The sequence below is a fragment of the Rissa tridactyla genome, chromosome 1 (genome assembly GCF_028500815.1).
Source record: "Rissa tridactyla isolate bRisTri1 chromosome 1, bRisTri1.patW.cur.20221130, whole genome shotgun sequence".
Lineage (NCBI taxonomy): Eukaryota > Metazoa > Chordata > Aves > Charadriiformes > Laridae > Rissa > Rissa tridactyla.
The window spans coordinates 190652727-190676577 of record NC_071466.1 but is presented as its reverse complement, the minus strand read 5'-3'; the positions used below and the strand labels follow the sequence as shown (position 1 = coordinate 190676577).

General features: G+C 36.5%; 1 protein-coding gene across 14 annotated transcripts in view; it reads right to left on the bottom strand.

The window, feature by feature from the left end:
- The window catches only part of FOXP2 (forkhead box P2), a 440098-nt gene that overhangs the window by 107979 nt on the left and 308268 nt on the right, over positions 1-23851 (bottom strand). The window lies entirely within an intron of this gene.

The following is a 23851-nucleotide window of genomic DNA, read 5'->3' as shown; positions in this document are numbered from 1 at the left end:
CCCTGTGTTTAAAAAGGCAGAATTATAGAAAATCTGTGCTGACTTTGTCCAGCAAAAGGTTTGCTTGAGGGTCTTCTACCAAGTATTACCTAAGTTTACAGGACAAGAACAGACATATTACGAGATGTTGAAAGGTGTCTTTCTTCATGTCATATTGCAACTCACTTTAGCTACAGACTTCAAAGCAGCCACTCTCCTCTCTACAAGACTCAAAAAGCAGTGCTGTTTTGTAGGGGGGAAAGGGCTCAAGGGACTGCGTATGAAGAATGGATTCTAGAACTTCAGAAACCTCAATTACTTTGGGATTTTTAAAACCTTCACCCTAAATATACGAAACGGCGTTTCCTGAACTACTGCATATTTGTGTTTTGTAACACACATTGAAGGAAGTTAGTGTACAATTTTAACACATTTTCTCCACTGCACAATGAGAATTTTCCTTCTGTGATGGAATTCCCCTTTCAAATAAAATTAACAAAACCAAAACTGTGCTTAAGAAAGGATGTCTCCAAAACTCCTAATGAAGCTGCGATTCAATAAAAATATTCAAGAGACAAACATCTCTAGGCAAACCTTTTACCAAATACTAAGAAAAAAAAAAATCTCTTCCATATTTTAAATGCTATCTTTAACCTCAGAGACATTCCTCACATGAACATCCACATTTTCTATTAAATTGCTACTTTTAGACAGTACACTGTAGTATGATCCTCTTAATCCACAATTCAGGACTGATAATCATTCTTTCCTTTGTACATTTCTAGGGATCTGCTGAAATGCTTGGCTGCCTAAACTACAGTAATTTCCTTTATGCAATTGTAAATTAAATTTTGTAGAAGTGGAGAGTGATTTTAAAAAAAACCACAGCATTTTTCCTTTTAAGAAACTTAATACAGCAAAGAAAATTCAAGAGGGAGAGACATCCACAGCTTTGCAGGAACACAGGGAGGCAGAACAAAACACACAGAAGAAATGATAATTTTACAGTTACAACTTACGGACTTTCCTCACCCAAGCTGACATATAGTATACAGTATATTTTATATAAACACAGAGCTTCTGTTATTTTAATCTTGTAATACTTCTTTCTCATCTCTTTAAGGCACCAATGAAGAATATTGACTGAATCATAAATGTTTTCCCCCTGCTTATTGGTCATTCTCCCTGGAAAAGCACAAGCTGTTTACTTTATATTCTGTCAGTTCAAACTGTGCCAAAGAGACTAGGTCCAGTAAAATAAATAATGCATTCCCTGGAATACCGCACGACCAAAAACTAAATTTGAATAACAGCAGTGATAGGAATTAAAAAAAGATAAAAGAAAAAAAAGTGTGGCCCTATTAATTGTGTTCATTAGGGAGCACTGAAAAGATAAAAAGGATTGCAAGGCTAGGCAATAACTTAAAGAATGTAGCAACTAATTTTAATTAATTTGAATATTAGACAATTAATTTATATGAAATTGCATTAAATATAGAAAATTTGCTAAAAGAAGTATTGGGTTTTTACTTAAGGGTAATGATTAACCCATAAAAGCCCTAATTCTACCAAGTAAGTGGTAGCAGTCCCTCAAAGATGCTACAATAAATTATTTGGATTCTCTGAAAAGTTGTTCAGCCAGAAGTTCTGCTTAAGATGTTTTCAGTTTCAAGGCACAGGAAAAGCCTTGAACTGAATGAAAATAACATCTCCCAAATAACCAAAATCATTAGTCTTATTTTCTGAATTGCTAAAGAAAAGAAACACAGATCCAGGCTTTAGAAATGAGTATATAAAATTATATCCTTATTAGTTTGATCTGTGCTTTACATATTTGCATGCATGTTTATAAGGTCCAGCCACTAGATTTGCTGGGACTCAGAAGTACTAAATCAAAACCAATGCAGACCTTGTCTTTATTACCTGGTTACTCTTGATAACGGTGGCTAAGATCTTTCAAACCGATGACAATGATGCCACCAAGGGCTGTAATTTGAGCTGCAGTTTTTCTCCAGCACAAATGAAATGGTCTCTATTTCACAACACTTTACACACAGAAAGAGGTTGAAGTCAGGCCACAGACTTGCATAGATTGCATGTTTTCACATAGTTTCCTCAAATTTATATGGAGTACTGAAAACTCACTCTTCTTTTATGTCTACAAATTTTTTTCCTCTTTTGTAATCTGAAGTCTCCTTTACAGATCCTAACTTAAAAAACAAAGTTGTTTCATTTCTTTTCAAATGCATGTTTACTCTTTTTTTTTTTTCTGCCTTTGAATACATTGTATGCTATATATCAAAAAAATACTGTTCTGTGGTTAAATAGACACAAATTACAGTGCCTGGATCGGAAACAATAACCATCCTTCAACAACAACAACTTCACTGAAATCTAAAGGATGACTGAAGGCACTTCTCTCCATATTAGATCATGCCCTCTAGAAGTACATGGAGTAGCATTCCCCTGCTTTCTGCACGCATGGTGGAAAAGAAAATTCCAAAGGCAAAGCGAGACATAAGATATTCTGAGAACATTTACAGAGGGAAGGTATCTGTAATCTGGTCCTATTTGTGTACAATTCTTTCCATTGATGCAATATAACTCTACTGGTTTCTACAATACTGGTAGCCAAACTAAAATGGTTACATCCAGACTGGTACAATACCCACAAGGCAAGGATGAGGATCACACTGCTTATCTGAGATTTCCTGCCTCATGGGTTCTTATCCTTTCCGAGGTTTGGGTGCGAACATAAGAGAGAGAGTGGTAAAATGATAAAAAATATCTTGTGACTCCAATGTATTCAAATAAAAATAATCCGCTCTAACTCAAGTTTCATCTTGGAAATCAGCAAACAGATTTCCATCTAAATTATTTTGTCAACAGCATGGTGGTATCCTTGCTAACCTTATTTGGCACCAGTGAATAATTAGATACACAGGGGTGTGACTCCAATTGAAGGTGTTGGCATTGTAGCACTCTGTGAAAATATTAACTATGAGGTTAACTCCAATTTTCTCTTCTTTAATTAAATGCACATGGTACTAATGAGGTAACCTACTGTTCCTTGATAGCACTAATTAGCTAAGAGGAGAGTACACTCTCACACTGCAATTTAAACCTAAAAATAAGGTTGAAATATGCTAATTGCAGGCAATTTAAAACAGTACAAGTTGTAGAACTAGTCATAATAAGGGAAACTGACTGCTTTACGGCTCTGCAGCTGTAACTTTGGTTAAAATCAAAACACGCCACACAATTTTAGAATGATCTGGCAAAGTATCCAGCAGCCTCTTCAAAAATTGTTACTTAATTCACAGTATGCAACATAAATGAAAAAAAGAAGGAAAAAATTCTTAGCTGCTCATCTAGGAAAAGATAAATAATGCCTGATAAACAAGAACGAAATCTGATGAAGTCTATGCAGAAAAATATCTTTTGTTTAGACTAGTTTCAAGCTCAGAATTTTCCTAAACACTTAAGAGTCTCGTTTGTAGAGGTGTTGAGCAGCTGCCGCTTACACTGACGTCAATGGAGTCCTGGGTGCTCAACTCAACTGAAAGTCTGGCCCTAAAATTAGACTTTTCAATGGATAAAAAAAGGAATAAAGAAACATGCTTTCTTTAGAGAAAGTGCATTTCAAAGAACAAATCTGTGATTCTACATACAACTTTGAAGTACCCAAAATAGCAATATTTTGTACTGTAACTCCAAGCGTATTCTTTACAAGGTAACGGTGGCTCAGCTTAGCCAGTGAATTGTAGACAAAGCTGCATAGCACATTGATTTGTAATAGCAATTTCAAATTTCTTGATTTAGTGCTCCTACTCTTGAGCAGAGAAGAGAAGATGGACAACAGTCTTTTGCTATACAAGCTATTTTGCTGACTAATGCCTAGGATGACCGTGTCCTGAGCTTTGGAAGAGACAGATTGCTTTTTTAAATATATTTTTTTCTCCTTTACTGAAAAAGAGTAGCAATGCAAATACCTCTATCACAAGAAGATAAACGGATTACAAGATAGTGATCCCTTAATAAGACACAAAGTGGAGATCTTGACTGAATACAGGCACAGGAAAAGCCTTGAACTGAATGAAAATAACATCTCCCAAATAACCAAAATCATTAGTCTTATTTTCTGAATTGCTAAAGAAAAGAAACACTAAGAATGCACGCTGCACATCTTATAATCAGCAGACTTCCATAAGGCATAATGAATGATCAATAAAAAGTATATAGTAAGTTGTCTTAATTTGCACTACATCTTTAGTTTTAATTTTAATCAATTATATATGCCTACAGTTCATTTTTCAGGCATTCAAAATTTAATTCCCCTTCAGGAACGCTAGATGAATGCTGTCGTAGGGTCTAGTTCCCTAATTCAAGGCAATAATACTAACCTGCACAAGGGTCCCTAATATGTCCATTTCACATTCCAAAAAGACACTATTACAGCTGATAGGCTTTCATCAAGGACCACAACTGTGATACGCTACAAGAAGAGTGCAAGAGTAATCAAGAGAGTAACGTTTCTTTTGCTAGGTTACTCTCAGCAATATCAGAAAATCCATTTAGTAGTATTTATAAGTTACAGGAGTAGATGGATTATTTCCTACTGCAGAGAAGAACACAAGATCCCAAAGCACCCTCGCCAGTCGAAGCTGGCCATCAGATTCTTCCTGACTCCAACTCAGTGACTGATTTAATTCTGCATGTGTGAGCTACACTAACTGAATGTCAATGGAGAAACTGATGCAACTACCAGCATGCACCTCATGTGCACCTCAACTTATGCATGCCCTGTTTCTAGCTAATGCCGATGTCAAAAAGTGAAACCTCCTTGACTCCCCAAACCAAAATTTCTATCCAAGAGAAAACACACATCATGGTCTGTGCATGTAAACAGCAACTGTCCTGGCTTAGGGGACTACTACGGTATAAATGAGATGCTCAGATCCAGTCCTATATACTTACATGATTTTCTTCGTGGCCCAGGAAAGTACTGGTACTCAACATATCAATTCTGCCTTAAATGTGCATATAGTAAAGATAATAAACACTGATGAAGTAGTTGGGTTTGGGTTTTTCAAAAATATTTATTTAAAGTTAAAAAAATCCTTGCATTTGAAATCAATATATTTAACATCAAGTTCACATCTGCCTTATAGAGAGGAACAGGGACAAAAATATGCAAGAGTTCAGCCTGTCCTGTCTCAATGACTAAATGAACGCCTCCTGTAATAGCAGAAGTGAGGTTGGGTATTCAGGCTTACTCCCAGAAGGTCAGGCAACAAAACTGGAGTGCAAAGACATGCGTACGGCTGTAATCCATCCACCTCTGGAACATCTTGTGGAAGAAGACCAAGGCATTGGAGCAGAAATATTCTCTTATTCCATGAATAACTCAAAAAGCCTTATTAAAAAATCATGTGTTCAAATTCCTTAATTATTTTCCAAGGCTTGTGGTCAGAACAGCCGTGTACTTAACAAAATAATGTAAAAGTAATTACTAGTCCCAAAAAATTACAAAAAAAAAAAAAGAAATAACTTCAAGTAAATGTCAATTACGCAGTAAAAAAAGTGTTAAAAAGGGACCAGCGATAAGCGTGACTAGAAGGCATTTTTTTGTCTTTTATTTGCTCATATTTGCTCATTTTTCAGGCTTTTTTTTTCCTAACCTCAAAAGACTTCCCGTAGAAGTCTGTGAGAAATTTAATAGCACCAAGATAGCGTGGGCCAGATTCCTAGCTGTTCCAAAGCAGTGTTGGTAAGGTGATGGAATCATACAGTTCTCCAACATACGCATCTTCTTTGTGCAACAATGTCCGTGTTGCATCTAATTTATTTCTGACATAGAAAGCATAACTACGGTGAGTTCTAAATGATACTGGAAGGTACCTATATTGTATAGCTTTGATTGACATCTTTGCATGCAAACATCTCCAATGACAACTAGTCAAGCAGAAGTAAAAACTTTTCTAAACACAAAGATAATTAACCCCACAATAACATCCTACTGAAATGATGCATATAATTCAAATTGATTAGAAAAAGAGATCGCCGTTTTATATGGTTGATGGTTGTACTGTAAAGTGATCGAGTCAGGTCAACCCTACGGAAAAGCTTTACCATCTTCAGCTTACATCATGAAGTTCAGTTCCTGCCAGTCTTTTCTTTCTTAAATAGAGTTTCATAGAGTGTGCTAATAAGTGAATGAAAGATTGTATAGGCAGCTAACAGGCTGTCAAGCAAACACTTACCAGTAAAGATAACCACCATGGAAATCAATAAAATCTTAAATAATTTGCTTAAGGATGAAGCTACATCTTAAAAATAAAGTTGTTCCCTTTCTGTTCCTTCTTGAAGGGTGATTTAGAGAAGAATAACTCTAATGAATTAATAGCTGTCTTCTTTAAAGTTCTTGCTCACACCCTTTTAGGTTGTTCTCATGGAGTTAACAGTCACATTTTGAGGATAAAGAAGAGGAAGAAATCTGACATTGTTGGGTGCTACACTGAACGTAGTAACTATAGTTTTCACTTTCTTCCTGGAACATACCCAAAAGCAAACCAGGATTTTCTTTTTGTTCTTGAAAATAAATAGTACAGCCCACCTGTGCCATGGCCACAGGAAGCAGAAAAGCAGAAGGACCTTGTTCTAATTGTGTTTGCCCTGTAGCCAGCTCTTGGCAGCCAGTGCCCTCAGCTTCTGCTTCCTGAGGAGCAGGGATTTTCTCAACTGTTTGGCCCAGATTCCCAGCACAAAGCATCCCACACAGTGCATAAAGCCCAGTTTCAAATATTCAACCTACCTCATTGACAACATATATACAATTGGCCTGTATATGCATACATATATATATATATGTATAAAAACCTAGTACCTAGTATTTTAACAGATTTTAAATTATCAAGGTCATGTGCAAAAGATGTTAAGTAAGAAAAGACACTAAAACATAGAATCACAGTGCTCTGTGATTTTTTTATACTGGGCAACTTTTGATAACTAGGTCCATATTAATAAATAACTCTTAGAATAGAAGAAAATAAAAAGTTCCCATCATTTTTTAATTTTGGACATCCTTTGATACCAAATCTCTCTGATCTAAAAATATCAAAAAGCTCGGCTAATCATTAATAAATCTATGTATACTAGCAACATGAGGTAAATAATGTTTAAAAATATATATTTAACTCAGATACCCAGTTTATGATTGTTCAAATAGAGTGTGTCTTAGAAAGTAAAAAATCAATTTTAAACAAACGCATTTTCCCTCCAATGTGTACTTCTTCAAGATTTAAAGCAAACGAGGCACGAAGTCTGTGAAGGTTTGAAAATATACAGTAAATGGCAGAAAGAGATCAAAAGTTGTCCTACTAATGGGTTACGTGAGCTCAAAAAGAAAAATGAAAGAAATAGGAGTTCATTAGTCCAATGAGATAGATTTTAAAACTGCATCATAGCTATATTTTTCTAATGAAGACAAAGCAGATTATAATATGTTTATAAAATATATATAAAATAAATGGGTGCACAAGAAGATGTCACATTTTAGAAATGTTTCACCATATGCTAGAAACTTCTCATTTATAAGCTCATTATCCAATAGTAGCTCTCAAGAATAAAGCTAATTTACATGTAAAATAAGAGTATGGTCTAGTCTTTAAAGGCACAATGATAAATACACCAATTTGACAATTACATTAATATGAGTATTTGCATAATCTGCCTTCTACACCTGTTCTTAATTTGAAGCAGCTGCAGAACAAATCACACCACATAATCTGAATATGCCACCGAGTCATGTAAACACACTAACCCTTCTCATCAAGTTTTTGTTTCGCTCTGTTTGCATGTTTGCTTTGAATTTACATGAACCCATAAAAATAAGCTTGTGGGTTGGACAATTTATATTCATCAGAGATAACATATAGAGGCTAAAATGCAATTTGGGGGGGGGCTTCTTTTACTCTGTTTCTGTAACAATGACCATTTCATTTTCACAACTAGATAACCAACGCGTAGAAGCTCTACATTTTACAGCTTATTGCACGATATACACCTCCTATGAAGTATGTTAAAAACATGTGCAGTCATCACACAGTACAATAAAAGTCTGCCAATGAAATTCTTATGCTCTTAGAAACATAAGACTGAATGGTCACCACTTCATTTTCTTTCTATTTCAGTGCTTTCCACTTTTTAGAAAACTTCGTGTTTTGTACCATCAGTATAAAAGGAACAAAACAACAGTTGACTGAACAAATCAAAATGACAGTTCACACCAATGAAGCATTATTCCTACCTGCCTGCTGTTCTGTTTTTGACATATGAACAAGAAAGAATTGAGTAATTTAATATATTGACTCTCTACCTATGCATTCCGACTGTCATTATGCCCCATTCTGTAACATTAACCTCATTCAAACTGAGAGAAAGATGACGGAAAGGCAGCACACGTGGGAAATAACTGAGCACATCACGCATGCCTGATACAGTGGTGAACGTGAACGATAATGCCAAATGCAAAATACTAATGCTAAATTCTTATTCGGTGAATAACCAGCACAAATCTAGAACCCAAGGCTCCTCCTTCCATAGCCCCCACAAGAAAAATAACAACCCATTACAGAGCCTGTGTGCTATCCATCTAGGGTGTTGTCTACAACCTCTAAATTGATGGTTTCAATGAAAGCAGAGGAGGGTATTCTGTGCTTCAGAACAAAGATTTAGGATTGGATATCCTTTTGACCTGGGACCATGATCAAATACTGTGTTACACCTAAAATGCTTATCACCGAAATAAAGTTAAGTCCGGTTATAAATCGGAGGGCCAGGTTTGAACAATCCCACAGCCACTCTGACACTGAATCATTGCCCAGTCACAGCAGCTTTGTAACATGGAACACCAGCTCCTCTGGGGCTACCAAAAGGTGTATAGAATCTTTATATAAAAGAGAAAATAGAGATGATCTTGTACTTTCTGATGGTTCTTTCAGTGCAGCAAAGAGCACGGTATCAGCCTGAAGCTGTCACATCAACCAGAGTCGACGCTGCTTTTCCAGTTCCTGCCTAACAGCACAAACAAGTGGGGTCTCAACTGTCAGCAAATTCGGGAACCGCAGCAGAGAAAAATGAGAACCAGCCTGGACAGGGTGTAGGACCACTGTAAGCTGTCACCAGAAATGAAAATGGGCAAAGAATAAACAATGTTTTGGAGAATTTTCTATATTAAAAATGTGTATATTTAACTTAGTTGTAATTTCTCATTTTCCTCTACTTTAAAAAAAAAAAAAAAAAAAAAGATTTTGTAAAGGGACACATTCTGCAATGTGAAGCACAGGCCACACTGCATAACTCCTGGGAACCATTTATTTTGATAGAGATGTCCAGTGTTTCCTAGTAGGTGACTTAGCAGGATTACGGACTGGGAAATTTCCTCCTATTCCTTTCTTCCACAAAATATTTAGCCTCTCCAAGCTAAGAATAAATAAAATGAATTCCGTATTCTAACATTATTTTGTAGGCTGACTGGATGAGATAATGCATCAGCCTTTGCTGAGCATGGTATAAAGCACACTTAGAAACATCCCCAAAGTTGAATCAAATGACACATAAACCCTCTGTGGTGATGTAGCAGAAGAAGCGCAAGCATCCACTGTTTGCTGTAGTCCTGTCCAACCAGATAAGACATTTCAACTAATTTTTATACCTCTAGATATCACGTAACACAATTAAACATGCACTTCAAGAAAAAAATAAGAAAGAACAAGGTTGAACAGCTCATGCACATCTGTACATCCATAATACCTGGTTTTGGAACAAAAACACTCTCTGATGTTAAACATTACTAGAAACTAAGATTGTGCCAGAAAACAAAGACGCTGAAAAACACGCCCAACATACTGAGAATCTTTTGATGTCAGATTAAAAAACATGACACACACATCAAATGCCACAACATGATACATGCATGAATTTCTTCACACATCCTCATTCCACATGCAAAGTTGTACTGTCATTTTAAAACTCAGAAAATTCTTGAGAGCAATTGCTGTGGAGTTTGCATACACACATTTTTGCACTGGAGTTATAAAGCAGCCATTCTTCCTGATGTGGTCTTCAGTTGCCTTCACATTTTTTACAACGATAAATACTCTTATCAAAGGAAGAGGGGGACGGGTGACTATACTGGCGAGATCAGTGGAAAAATTATCACAATCTTTTACCCAATATTAGCCTCAATGTAAGAGATGCCAATGTTATTCCAATCTCCAAAAAGGGCACGAGGGAAGACCCAGGGAACTACAGACGTAAATCATACCCTTCCCCCAAAGATAAGATCATGCCCTAAGCTTTCATGTCGTCTTATGCTTAAGGTGAGCTATTTTTTCATAGCCTTGTCAAGTAGCTTTTTCTCTCTTGGATCTCTCAGAGAGTAGAAACATAGATAGTGGTCTTAGGAAAAAGGAAACACAAAGTATTTTTTAATTCCCACCAATGTCTAGTACAACTTCTTTGTTCAGAGGGGACAGAATTGTTCTCGGTGAGATCAAACATATGGAAGACTTACTTTTACATTGAATAATAAGTTTTTTTAAATATATACCTGATATTCTAATTAGCAACACAGTATACCTAGAAACAAACAGTTTCTTAAATACAGCAAAAAAGCCTCAACTGCACGTCGAAATAAACATTCGAGATTTTAGAGTGCCTTTCTGCTTCATTTCTTACCTCTTCTCCTGTCCTGGATGACAACCAGACAGAACTAAACAACCACCTTTTAGGCAGGACACCCCAGCAGTGAGGCAACATCCTCTAAAACAGTTGTCTTCAGAAAAGAAGAGGACTTATACTGGTATTTCTGCTGGTGTCTTAAGAAATCTCATTGCTGAGTTTTTTACCTAAAAGCAACCTCATATTGCTTAATAGCGTGCAACTACTGACACCTCAGTAAGCTGCTGGAAAGAGACTGAGTGTCTGGATCAGAGAGATGCATATGCAGTATCAAGGACAATGTACTGACCATAACAAACTACACTAACTTACAACTGAAGTTCTGAGGTTTAACTTCAGCCACAAATACTATACTATGACTATCCAGTGCTATTGCTTATGGAATTAAACAGTCCCTTATGTTGGTTGAGTCAATGGAGCACCTCCCACGTAGGCAGTATAACAGGAACCCTTGCTCTTATTGACTTTCTTGGGCTGCTGGGGCTCGCGCTGCTAATAGTGTACTGTCAGATTGTTCTCTTTTATCTCATCATAAGGAAGCCTGAATTTGTCTATTCAATTTCTGTAACTCCTAAATGAATCATTTATTGCAGTTTCATGAAAATTTACTTTAAATTTAAATAAAAATAGCTTTTATGTCAGGGAGAACTACATTTTGCATGCAACGAGAAGTATAAATCACTGGACTGAGTATAAAAACTAACGACAGAACTTCAAATGCACAACTGTCCCAGTGACTATCTTCCTTTCCGGTAGATAACTATGATCAACAAACGCTTTGCAACCCATACACCTTGGAAAGTTATTAATTGTATTGGTCAGAAAGAACCTCAGGTTTTCCTAAACATAAATTGATTGTCACTGTTGTGTCTACTGCAAATCATTGATTTTAAGAAATGCAATGTATTTATGCTGTGATTTGTTTTTGTAAAACTTTTAATTAATTAATAATTATTAATTTTAATTAATAAATAATTAAATAAATATCCTCTCAAGCTGGGTCCGTGTTATGGGTCTGCCACTTTGTTATTTCTTGTCATGTTCTTTTAGAGCAGATTTACTTAACTTTCCACAAGATTGAAATTTATCTTATTCCAGAACAGGACAGTCAATAATTTAGATTTTTATTTTGCATATTTGCATAGTGGCATTTAACCTACATTAAATTAAAATTAGCCTTTATATCTAACCTTAATACTATATTTCATAGTTGTTTTCACTAACTTAACGGTAGATGATAGACTGAGATCTCAAAAGGATGGCGCTAACTTTAAAAATTGTGTTGAGGTTTTTTTACATGCCCTCTTCACTTCTACAGAAGGCAGCCATGCTTTTTTTTTTCTCCTTTTTATTGACTGTGGCTTATTTGAACAGTAATTGAAGACATAAAATTTGGAAGATCCTTTTCCCATATGATGGGAGAGACACTGAAGTTCTGTATATGTATGTATCCAGGAATCTAAAGATCTGGGCTTCATTGCCTACAAGGCTGAAGTAGTAACACAGCTACAAACTCATGGAAGAGCCCGACAGCTGCTCTCAATGCAACTCAGGCACATCCTTTCCCTTTCGGAAGGTCCATTTTGGATCACTTTCAGACCACAACACGTCGAGCACCTGGCTGACTCTGTTGTGTTAGCAAGTGGCTAGGTAGCTTGGAATCGCTTGAGGACATAGCTATTTTGCTTGAGCTTAATCAGATTAATCTAATCTTTCCACCACAATGCAGAGTAATTGCCTAGTGAAATGCATACTACATCATCCTGATGTCAGTGTTGTGTCACAAAGAGAAGTGTTCCTTAAGAGGCTGGACTGGGAAATATAATTTTAGAGGTTTTCTTCTTCAAAGCATGACTAAAAACAGTTGCGAGAAGTCCAAGGGACTATGAATTGTAAACTCTGAATTTCGCTGGTGGAACGAGACCTTCCTTGGAGGAAAGAGAAGTTCACATGGATGGACAAATGCAAGTCTTCAGGAGGAAAATATGTTGGTTTCTAGATGTTGCTTGAGAAGACAGAAGAACGGAACACTGAATTAGACCAAATGATCACTTAGCCTACTGGGCTGCTTCGAACAGTGGTCAATACTCAGTGCCCAGAGAAGAGTAAATGAGCAAGGTGGCATACGGACATAGCAATGCTTTTCCAGGCCACTCTCCACATCCCAGCATTTTGAGCTTCAGAGATGATGAAAACAAATTTGCATTTTGTATGGATGGATTTTTCTTCCATTAATTTGCTCACTTGATTTTTGAGCCAATTTAAATGTTTAGCATCAATGAGATTTTGCAGCACAGAACTGTTCCAGAGCTCGGCTATATGTTGTTTGAAAACCTACATCATCCTTTTAGCTTAATTTCATGTCTTTTTACCCCTTAAACTGCAAGGGAACAATTAGATCCTGTGAACCCTCAGCACTTGTAACTGCAGCTAGAAGGCAACTCTGCAGCCATAAAACACAAAAGATGGACTAGAAGAGCTGGAGGGATGATAAAAGACCAGAGATATCTTGGGATCTGTATGGATCATATCTCCTTCTCCTTTACACAATATTATTCAAAACTTGAGCCAATGGATTTTGGTATTCCCTGAAAAGTGTAAATAATGTATAACCTATATCTTGTGCTCACACAGTTGGGCATGAAATACACTCAAAGATGTATGAGTATAAACTTGCTGCCTGCTGTTCAGTCCCACTTCAATGGGCATGTCAATGATGCATGTCTCTGTGTGTCTCTGCAGTTCTTTTTCCTTTCTTGCACTCTGGTAATGTTGCCAGAATGCACCGTACGCTCTCTGGAAATCTGATCCACATTAAAATTTTGTACAGTTATTAATACAAGAAGACCCAAATCTCTAACACAAAGCTTTCATAACTACAACAGTAAGAATAATAAAATATTAAAAGTGTGGAAAATAAAAGTTTCATCCTAACAATGAGATCAATACTGAGGATGTAATCTAATGCATTTTAAGTTTAAAAATAATGGGTTTTTGATCGTGGACTGCTAGTCAAGCCAAGTGTCTAAAGGAGTATTAGTCAAAACCAAAGCTCCTCATTGTTTTTTCTCTAAGAGAGAAAGCACACTAATTACAATTCTATAAAGGATACCCTTCTTATGTAAATCACATTTTAAATTAATAATTAAGACTAATAAAGTTGGTATGTAATGAAATGAAAATCACAACACTAAATCTCCCAGAACTAAAATAGGAAGAACAACTCCTTGTATCATTTTTGTAGCAACATTCTAAAGGCTCTATGCTAATTACGCTTACTATCCACAGAAAAAACAAGGAAAATATAAAATGATCTGCCAGGTAAAACAAGGGTTTTCAAAACCTTTTTAGAATTCCTATTGACAGTTTCACCAGGGAAAAAAGTGAATTAAGTAACAAGGATTCTTCCCTGACACAGGATTCTGTTTATGAGTTTCTCCTAAACTCTGACATTCAGAGGTTTAATTGAGAAATAATTTCTGTGTAAATGACGGGCACTTTCCACAAGCACTTCTAGTAACTTCTTACTATACTTAAAGAAATCAAAAGATTCGAAAAATTAAACAAAAATCTGATAAATATTTTATACTGACAGTCCAAGCACTATACATAATTTGCAGGTTTTACTATTTCAGTTTATCTTGACAATGTTACTGAAAACCAAGAGGGTTAGGAAATCGGTGTTAACAGCTATTGATACAATATTTTCTCTGGATGTACTTTGGGACTTTACTAATTGAAAAGTCTGATACAATAGCACTTATGTTTGTTAACTACAAATATTCTAAAGAATCATACACAACATTATAATTATTTGTTTCTAGAGGTATGGCTGGAGTATTACAAAACAAACTGTACCACCCCAGTCAAATTACGATGGTTAAATACTCACTCAAAGAACTCTATACAGATATTCCCCGCCCAAAACAAACATTTTCCTAGACTAAACTATTTGCAAGATGCTAAATCAGTATGACTTTTCTCAACGTGGAAAAGAGCCCCCTCTCTTAATCTTAAGACTTGTTGGGTCATATTATACGCCAGGCGCTAAAATGGTTACAATAATAATGATCTCATAAGTGAGCTGTCAGACTAATTCACTTTATTTTCAGGTACCATGAGACAATCGCCCCAACACTATAAATACTCTAAAACATTATGGAAGTGGATATTTTTGGAAGAAAAAATAATTTTTTGAAAAATAAAATTCTGTCTCTTGTTTCAGTATATTTATTGCAGAGAAAAGCAAATTAATTTTAGAATTAATGCCTTCCAATTAAAAATGTCCATATTTATTAATTCAGTGGTATTTCTTCTATGTCTTACGGATAATTATGAGGTCAACACATTTTTGTATCTAATAGCTTGAAAAAATCAAGAATATATCAAATTATGTGAAAGCTACAGCTACTTAGACTATGCTCATAGAAATTACTATCTTTTGTTGTAATCTAAAAAGTGAGAATTAAAGTATCAACCAGAGTGTTAATACACTGATAGTGACTTTAAAGAGATGAAGTATTGTGAATTTAGGATGTCATCTGTATGTTACTAAATGCCAGTTACTATCTAGTCTTCAGCATTTTCTGTTCATGAAACAGGCCATAAATACACAGAAAATAAAGGTGACTTTTGACACAGCAATCAACTGTCATGTCCTTTAAGGCGTTTCATGTACATGCGATAACTTTAAGGCATTAAAATCCGTTTAAAATGAATCTGTTGATATGGTGTAATGTGCTTATTGAAAAATCAGCACGCTATTCTGTTCCCTAGAATTTTGCTATTGGCTTCACTGACTCCCTACCTTCCAAAAAAAAACCGAAACAAAAAAGCCCACACCACTACAGGACTAGAAGAGACTTCAGTATTTTTACTACTGTAACTCATGTCAAGAAGTCCCTTTCTAAGCTGGTCAAGCTTTATCTTCAAAGTAAGTACTGTGTGTGGGAGGCGGCTTTTGCTTCCACTACTTCCACTAGAACAGTGTAACAGAAACTAAAAGATTTCTTTTCCATAGTTCATTCATGCTTAGCTAATTGTTCCCATGTTTAAAACTGTACTTAAGAAGTATAAAAGATGCCTCTTCCTTCCTAAAGTTTGTTTCTTGACCCAAACTGCAATCACAACCTTTCAGCCTGTGTACCTAGCCTGAATGAAAACCTCCTTGACTTGTATATCATAAAAATATATATATCTATTATATGATATATTCTATATGATAGAATTGACACAACCTAACTGTAGGTGTATAGCAAATATGCTAAGCTATAAGCCATAGTCAAAATGGTGAGATACCTTCACTTCATCGAAATTCAGGGCATCAGTAGTAGAACCCTGAATCTTTCAACAGAGCCTATACGGAGCACATTTCTGATACACTAATAAGGCATGAGAAATTAGGTCAACTGCGTATCTCCCACTATTCCAGATGAGGTGTCAAAGATACCTTTTAAAAATGGCATTAACATTTCCCTATTTGTGCTGGACATACCTTTTTTAATTCATTTAGGATTGCATGTTCTTTTTTCTCACCTACTTTATATCACTGGTCATTTACAGCAACCAATACACTGGGCTTCTCTCTTTCTTTTTCATTTTAAGTGATGGACATAAGCTTAAGGAAGAAATGTTTCTAAGTTCTTAAACACATGACCTTGTACTTTGCTGTACTTTCTAAAGTTTATTAGAATTTACTTTCCAAATTACATTCTCGAAAGATATCCATCTTGTACAACAGCCCAGCCCTCTTGTGAACCCTATCCTCCTATTTTCTTTTCCATGGGTGAAACACATACCTCTGCTGTTACAGCAGGCTTGCAGTTAGGCACTTTTTCTTCCTCACACGGAATATGGGTTCAACCCTTTCTAATCAAGATATTATTTTTTTTGGTATATGCAAACATCAGTCACCATTCGCCTCTGAATTTGCATTATTATTTCCACTTCAGAGACCATGCCCTCACACTGAGGTTTTCCACGGTATCCTAAACTGTTCTGGAAAAAGAAATAACCACTGTTTTGTGTATGAGTTCACACCATACCGTATCTTATATTGGGAAGTATTTTTCTTTAATTTGGCAATTTGATTATTCTTAAGCATCAAGCCCATAGCTACCTGTGCACTAAATTACAGTTGCATTAATTTGGAAATTATTTCTTCTACGAGTACAGAGTTGATTTTGATATTTTTTTCAATATGTTGGGTTACTGTGTTGGTTTTCCTCAGTACTGTGTAGGCTGTCTCTTCTACCCGACTGAAAGCGTATTTCTTGAATAAATGAATTTACTGCGAACACTTAGGGGAAAATCTCATTCTTCATTTATACTTCAGGTTCTTAGTAAGACCCTTGAAGCATATTGATGTTGTTGGCACACCATACAGTTTCCTTTGTACATATTATTATTGTACAATTGCTTTTCAAAGGTTCACATAATCAAGTAGTAAAGCACTGAAGTAGTGTTTAGTAAATTTTTCACCATTAATTCTATTTCATAACACCCTCATCTGTCTGTCTCAAGAACATTATATTGGAAGCATAAGAAGGCATAAATAGACCTAGAACATCAAAGTAGCAATTGTTGGCAAACCGCCTTCCCCAACAGGATTGGGCTGATGTGCTTTTCCACTCCGCTGTATGATTGCTTTTTCAGCAGCACACATGCTCACATGCTGTTTTTCTGTAGCATTACAGTGTAATATTTATGCATGTTCATCTGGATAATTTTAACAGTTTTTAATTCAACTTTACATGCAATACAACCCAAGTGAATTAACACCTATGTTGATCTTGGCATACATTCAGATTCTTGATTAGCCTGCTCCCCACACTCCCAGTAAAGACCCCCTGCTACGTAAAGCAACTGGACAACTAACACACAAACTCCAAAATACTGTCCAATGATTTGAAAACTTCAAGACAAGTAGTCAATTCACAAAGTAAAATTAATCTGAAAAAAAAAGAAGCAGGGGAAGTAATCTGCACAAGGAATGCCTTGAATGGCTACGGGGGGAGACTGGATTTTCATGTGGAAAGGTGCATTTGCTACTATTGACGAAGTTTCTCCATGATTTAGTCACAGAACTTTGGGTTTGGTAGAAAATTTCCTTGGCTTTTATAATTGTCTGATGAAATGAGAAACTTCTGGGGAAAAAAAGACACTTTCCTTAATGGTAATTTAACTAGAAACAATTTTTAAAAATCTACACCCATCTAGAGCATTCACAGAATATTTTGTTAAGCTGCTTTTCCTGATTTCGTAATTTCTAAATCAATGTACACAAATGTGTTTTTCAAACTCAAGAGCATCAGGAGAGCCTTGCTTGAGTGGTGCGATCCTAAACTGGCATAATTAGGGCCCTGCCTGGGAGCAGACCCTTTAATAGAGCCGCACACTGAGCGGGGAACCGTTCACACATTCCCTCTCAGCTCTTCACAAGCTTTTCTGGGCAATGAGCCAGCTGGGAAGAGAATCAGGCTGATGTGACCTGTTGCAACAGCCAGGAGAAGTGGCTCAAGGAAACCTACACCTCCCAGCACCGCAGAGGAACTACTCAAGCAGCCCAAAGAGGAACAATCGTGAACATGTAGCGTGGTGGCATTGGGAGGGCTCGCAGGGGGACAGAGCTTTCCAGCTGTTCAAGCAAGTCAAAGAAACTTCTCTGTAGGGCTTGGAGACTCCTAAAAGTCATAATATAAAAACCAGTCCATCCATCCCATGCACGGCATTATTTCCTGGTATGAGACCGGCTGCAGTTTCTACCATGAGAGAAAGATGGGTCTGCTATGTAAAAGCTGCTGTGAAAAGACCGAGGCACTCTCTGAAGGTTTGCCTTTCTGAATCTGAGTGAAGAACCGGAGTGCGTGTGTTGTCCCCTCTCCTCCCAGTGCTCTAGAAGTAACAGAATGAACAAGAGAACAAGGGGGAAAGGAAAGAGGTGATACTGATGTAGGTGACAAATGATTCCCCAACAGTCACAGGAATGGAGTGACACATCAGATTGCTGCACAGACCTATGTTTAACATCAAAATGCTTCCTGAAATCCCTGATCACATAGTAATCCTAATTAGCATTCTGCATATTCAATACCTGTAAACAGAACTTGCATAATACCTCTTTACTCTGCCTCCAAAATATTATAATATTGCAACAATACTTTCAGGATAAAGATGTGACCTCCACACCAGCCAGGTTTTTTTCCTCCCAGTTAGATACAGATGAAGCCACTATGTGGTAACTTCCATTAGAAGGCTGCTACAGTAAACATTTTTCTACACGTTACAAAGATCTTACACGTAAGGTTAGCTCTAATATTCTATGTACTTGAAAATGACAACTATCTGCTCTATCAATATGAGATATGACGTCAAGGTGACTGATATTTACTTTAAATTAAAAAGGAAACCATACTAACTAGTAACACTTTCTCTGTAGATGCATTTTTTTTAATACTGGAAGTTTTCAAGAGTAAAAAGTGACGTAAAGTAAATCTATTCTTGCAAGATTTTACAGCAAAATGGCACATAATGCAAAACACGGGTTTTCACGAGTAAAAAAGGTTGTCAAAGACAGGACATAAGACTTTGGAGCAGGCTTGTATCTGAATAAATAAGGACTTCCCAGCAAGTCTGTTATAGAGACACTTCCACTGCAAATCAATGAAATACGTCCAGATCTTTTTTCTTTATGACTATATTTATCCCTCTATTTTAAATGGAACTCCTGATTTCAGCACCATGAAAGCTTGAACATGGCTATTTCTCCTTTCCCTCCCCCACACACCTTACCTAAAAATAACTCCTTGCCTTCTCTCCGTCTCTCGGGGTTATACTTGAGTTTAGAGTGGGTATCACCGATGCAAATTTCTGCACCTTAGAGGATAACCGCATATTCCTCCTAACAGACTTCCAAGGGAAAATGGGACTTAGGATTTTCCAGCAGCTATCTTCCAAATTTAATTTACCCCAAGCCTCAATGTTTGCTTATATGTAGGCCACACATTTCCTCCAGAATTATACTCGGGAGGGAAAAAGACTGTTTATCACTACTCTCCTCTTACACTATATATTAGGCATTTGCATCTTTCTAAATCAGTGCTTTCTAGCATGTACAAAATTCTCCAATATCCTTTGCTTAGGAGCACGCACTAGATAAATAGAAAAACGTAACGTGCAGGTTTTGGAAAGACATTTTTAGACCAGTTAGATTTGTTTCTATTTTTGTTGAACGTAACACAAAGAAAACACTAAGTTACATCCACAACATTTATTTTTGCTGTTTTTAAGCTGGAAATTTTTTTTATTGGCATTATGCATGCACAGTTGCAGTCAGTGTGCGTTAAGTCACAGGATATAATTCAAAAGCAGTGGGGTTTGCTTCTTTTTCCCCACATTCCCGATTTCTTATCTCTCAGTGGTCTCTTATGTATGTTTAAAAAAGTAACTAAAAGTTACAATATTAATGATATGTTTGCTTATTTATTATGTGCAATGAATTTTAAATTCAGACCTATGTGAAGATCCAAACGGAGATGACCAGACTAGGAGAAAGTAAAGCAAGGAGAGTAGGTTAAAAGAGACTACGAGTATCTTTTCAGGCTAAATTTTCATGCTAAATTTTTGCATTTTGCATGTCTTTAAAAAAAGTGGTTCTTCTGATATTATGTGCTAATAAAACGAACATTAAGTAATTAAACTTGAATGCATACTTACTTTTCCCAAATTTTATCAAATGATTATGCTTCAGTGAAGTCCTCATGCTAAATAAACAAAGCTTACCTTAACAACTCAACACTCCATAGGGCATGATATTTATACAACAGGCTTAGTACACACTGAGCTTAACCCTTTGATTCCAGGAGTCATGATTTCCTGACATGCCATCCTCATACAGAATGCATTAGTACTGATGTTGAATCTCCTACCGTCAAGGAAAAAAACAACTAACCAATTTATTGTAGGCATATTAATTTATGGGACTGAAGGTAATTATCTATCTTATTTATTCTAGTAAAGTTCAAAGTCCAACTTCATGAAAATAAACTGCTTCTTTAGAGATATTACAGGGAATATTACAGGGCTTTTCATAGCTCTTCAAGCAAACCGGTAAATTTACAAGTAGCTGTCCAAATCACTCTGCTGTGCAGCCAACAATAGGATGTGTATCACTGACAGATTAGTCTAAGCACCGAGATTTGCCTACCTGGAAGGGAAATAATTGCAATGCTGTACACGAACACCCAGCAATGGCAGCAAATTGACAGCATCTACCTTTGGGTTACGCTTGTGCTCTGCACAGTTGTTGAAGAACCGCAAGTCTCGCTCATGACTATAAGTGTAATGAGAACAACAGAGCTGCCAGTTTTAAAACTCAGGCTAGGTAACACCAAATTCTTCAGTGGCCGTAAGGAGAGTGACTTTCTGCCACAGGAGAATGATCTACTGGTTCTAAGAGCCAAAGTGACATTTTCCCTGTTATGCCTACTATGGATATGTGGTTATAGGGAGTGAAATCCATGAAAGCAACCACCTCATTTAACCGCGGTTTACCACAATCACTGCTTCTCCAGAAAAGAAAAATATTCTGAAACAAAAAACAGTACTACAGAAATCTTAACCTTACTACCGCAATATGTTTTCCAGGATGCACAGTAAAGAAGTAAATGCTATTATCTCATCATATGCAGCTTAATATTATCCTCAACTCTCATCACAACCCCTCCTTAGCTATTCTGTGATATGTCATTAATCAATGTACGTACTGATTGGATCCATTCAATTGGTGCATCAGTGTGATGAATGGCATATATAAACATGTTTCAAATACATTTATTCCGATATCTATACATGAAAGTAAAATCACTACTACAACCGGTACTCAAGCTTGTCAGATGGGATGCTTTTCTCCTTCTGTTTTGCATAAGACATGCTAATGGTTATGCCATCTGCAGTCTGAAACCCAGAAAAATGTAAATCAGAAAGTAATAGTAGATCAAGATAAGCGTCTATCTAAAACTGTAATTTTTGCAGGTATTCTGTTAACTCACAATCTAAATATAAACCTCCTCTCCCTGAAAATAAAGGACAGCTAGTAGATACCAGTAACTTTTGCATGAAAAACTAAAACAACAACATTTGCCACCACAACATTCCTCTTTTAGAACAGATCACATAGCTAGTGGTAAATTTAAAAAGGTTTTTCATGAGGATACAAAAGACACTTAAATTCTTCTAGGAAAATCCCAGCAGTTCCCTAAAACCATTCCCTCTGTAAAGCACGGTAGAACTTGATGACTTACCCAACACCCTGTTTTTGCAAAGTTGAGGACAGAAATTGGAAGGTTTCTTCAATAAGCTTTCAACTTGCTGATTAGCTAGTAGGTGCTGTAAGTCACTAAAATACTTGACGCGTTATGGAATAACAGAGAGAACATATATAAAACCAGCATATGCTACTACCCCCCAAATATCCATCAAATGTAAAAAGACAGCCACTAAAATTAATACCATTTTTTTCCTTCTTTGGCATGTGAAACAATAGAATAGTTTACATCAAAATATGGAGCACATGAGAGATGCAATGGCAAGGCTTCCTTAACACCCACATTTGCCTGCAGATGTGTGAGGTAGTTTTAAAAGTTTTATTAGGTTTTTACTAGATTTATACATCAGTTCTAACATATCTCCAGTTGCCAGATCAGTAAATTGCTCTGAAATTACAAGGAAATTAGAAATACACTAATATTAAAGTACTTTAAAATGTTGGGAGAAGTCTGTTTCCTTAAGCACAAACACAAGCACAAGCATTTTTGTCTTATAAACCTCAAATTGCTTATACATATTTAGCAATTCCTACTGCTAGGGAGTTTGGCTAAAGTTACCATTAAATTTGGCATAATAAAATAATAATACTGTACAATTTTATGACCCATATTACGGTATTTGGTCAAACAGGCATCACGATGCTAAAAATGTGAATTTCCACTACATAATGGACAATGAACAGCTCTGTATTAACAGTAAAAGACAGAAATAGAAAAGCTCCAGGAACTCATTTTTCAAAACCTTTATGCATCCTTTTCACAAAAGAAGAAAATTAAAATGGAGTTCGTACTCATACCTGAATTTACATGGTATTTGATACATAAACCAAAGTCTGGGAGCAAACTCCTCCTTTCTCTCATTTAAAAATGAACCAAATGAAGCGTCCAAGGCTAATAAGAGGCAGTGTGCACATACTGATCATGGAAGGAAAAGCTGGAAACATGAGCAATAATCTTGGCTTTAGGAAGCATGTAACAATTCTGAAAAGAAAATTATTTGCTTTATTTTCTTCTTCCTGCCTTGCAAGTGGGACTCATGAGGCACTGACTCTTCCTGGCAAACACATAATACAGGATGTCTCTACAATACACCATCCCATGGCATTTAAAAGGCATCAGGCCAGGGTTAGTGCTTTGGGAGTAGGAAAGCACAAGACTCCCTCTCCTCACCTCATCATCCTCTGGGTTATATGTACGACTGTCTGTCTCCAAACATGGTTTTCTCTCCTTTCATCTATGCCCACCACAAACAGAGCACCCCCACATCTCTTCAGCCGTGAAAAAAAGGTTTACAAATGGGTGGAGAATGTGAACAGAGAAGTCAGTAGCTCCTGAACTGCGCCAGTTTACAAGTTGGAGGATTAAAGTAAGCTAACTTCACTGGGAAACACATACTGGAAAAATATCACTTTTTTTGCCTGTTTCATATACTTCCCTTAGTGTCTGGACCTTGTATACTCCTAGTACAGCCCATGTTATCTTTCAGAAGGGGGAGCTGGCTGAATAAACTACTTTCACAGTATTCATTAAATCAATCATCTCCATGATTCAACCCTTCAAGATCACCAAATCAACTTCCAAAAACTTTAAAAAACTAAGCAGTTCATAAGCTGCTGCCTTTATGGCTACTCTTCTTGTGTGCCTTCAGCCTGGAAGATATTTAATACAAAGCAAAGTCAAGGGCAACGAGTGGAAAGTTGGGATGGTCCCAGGACTCCTACGCCTCTGGACTGGACTACAACTACAGCATGGCAGGATGCCAACTCGACATGTTTTCTTTTTTTCCATTTTCTTTAGTCATTTTC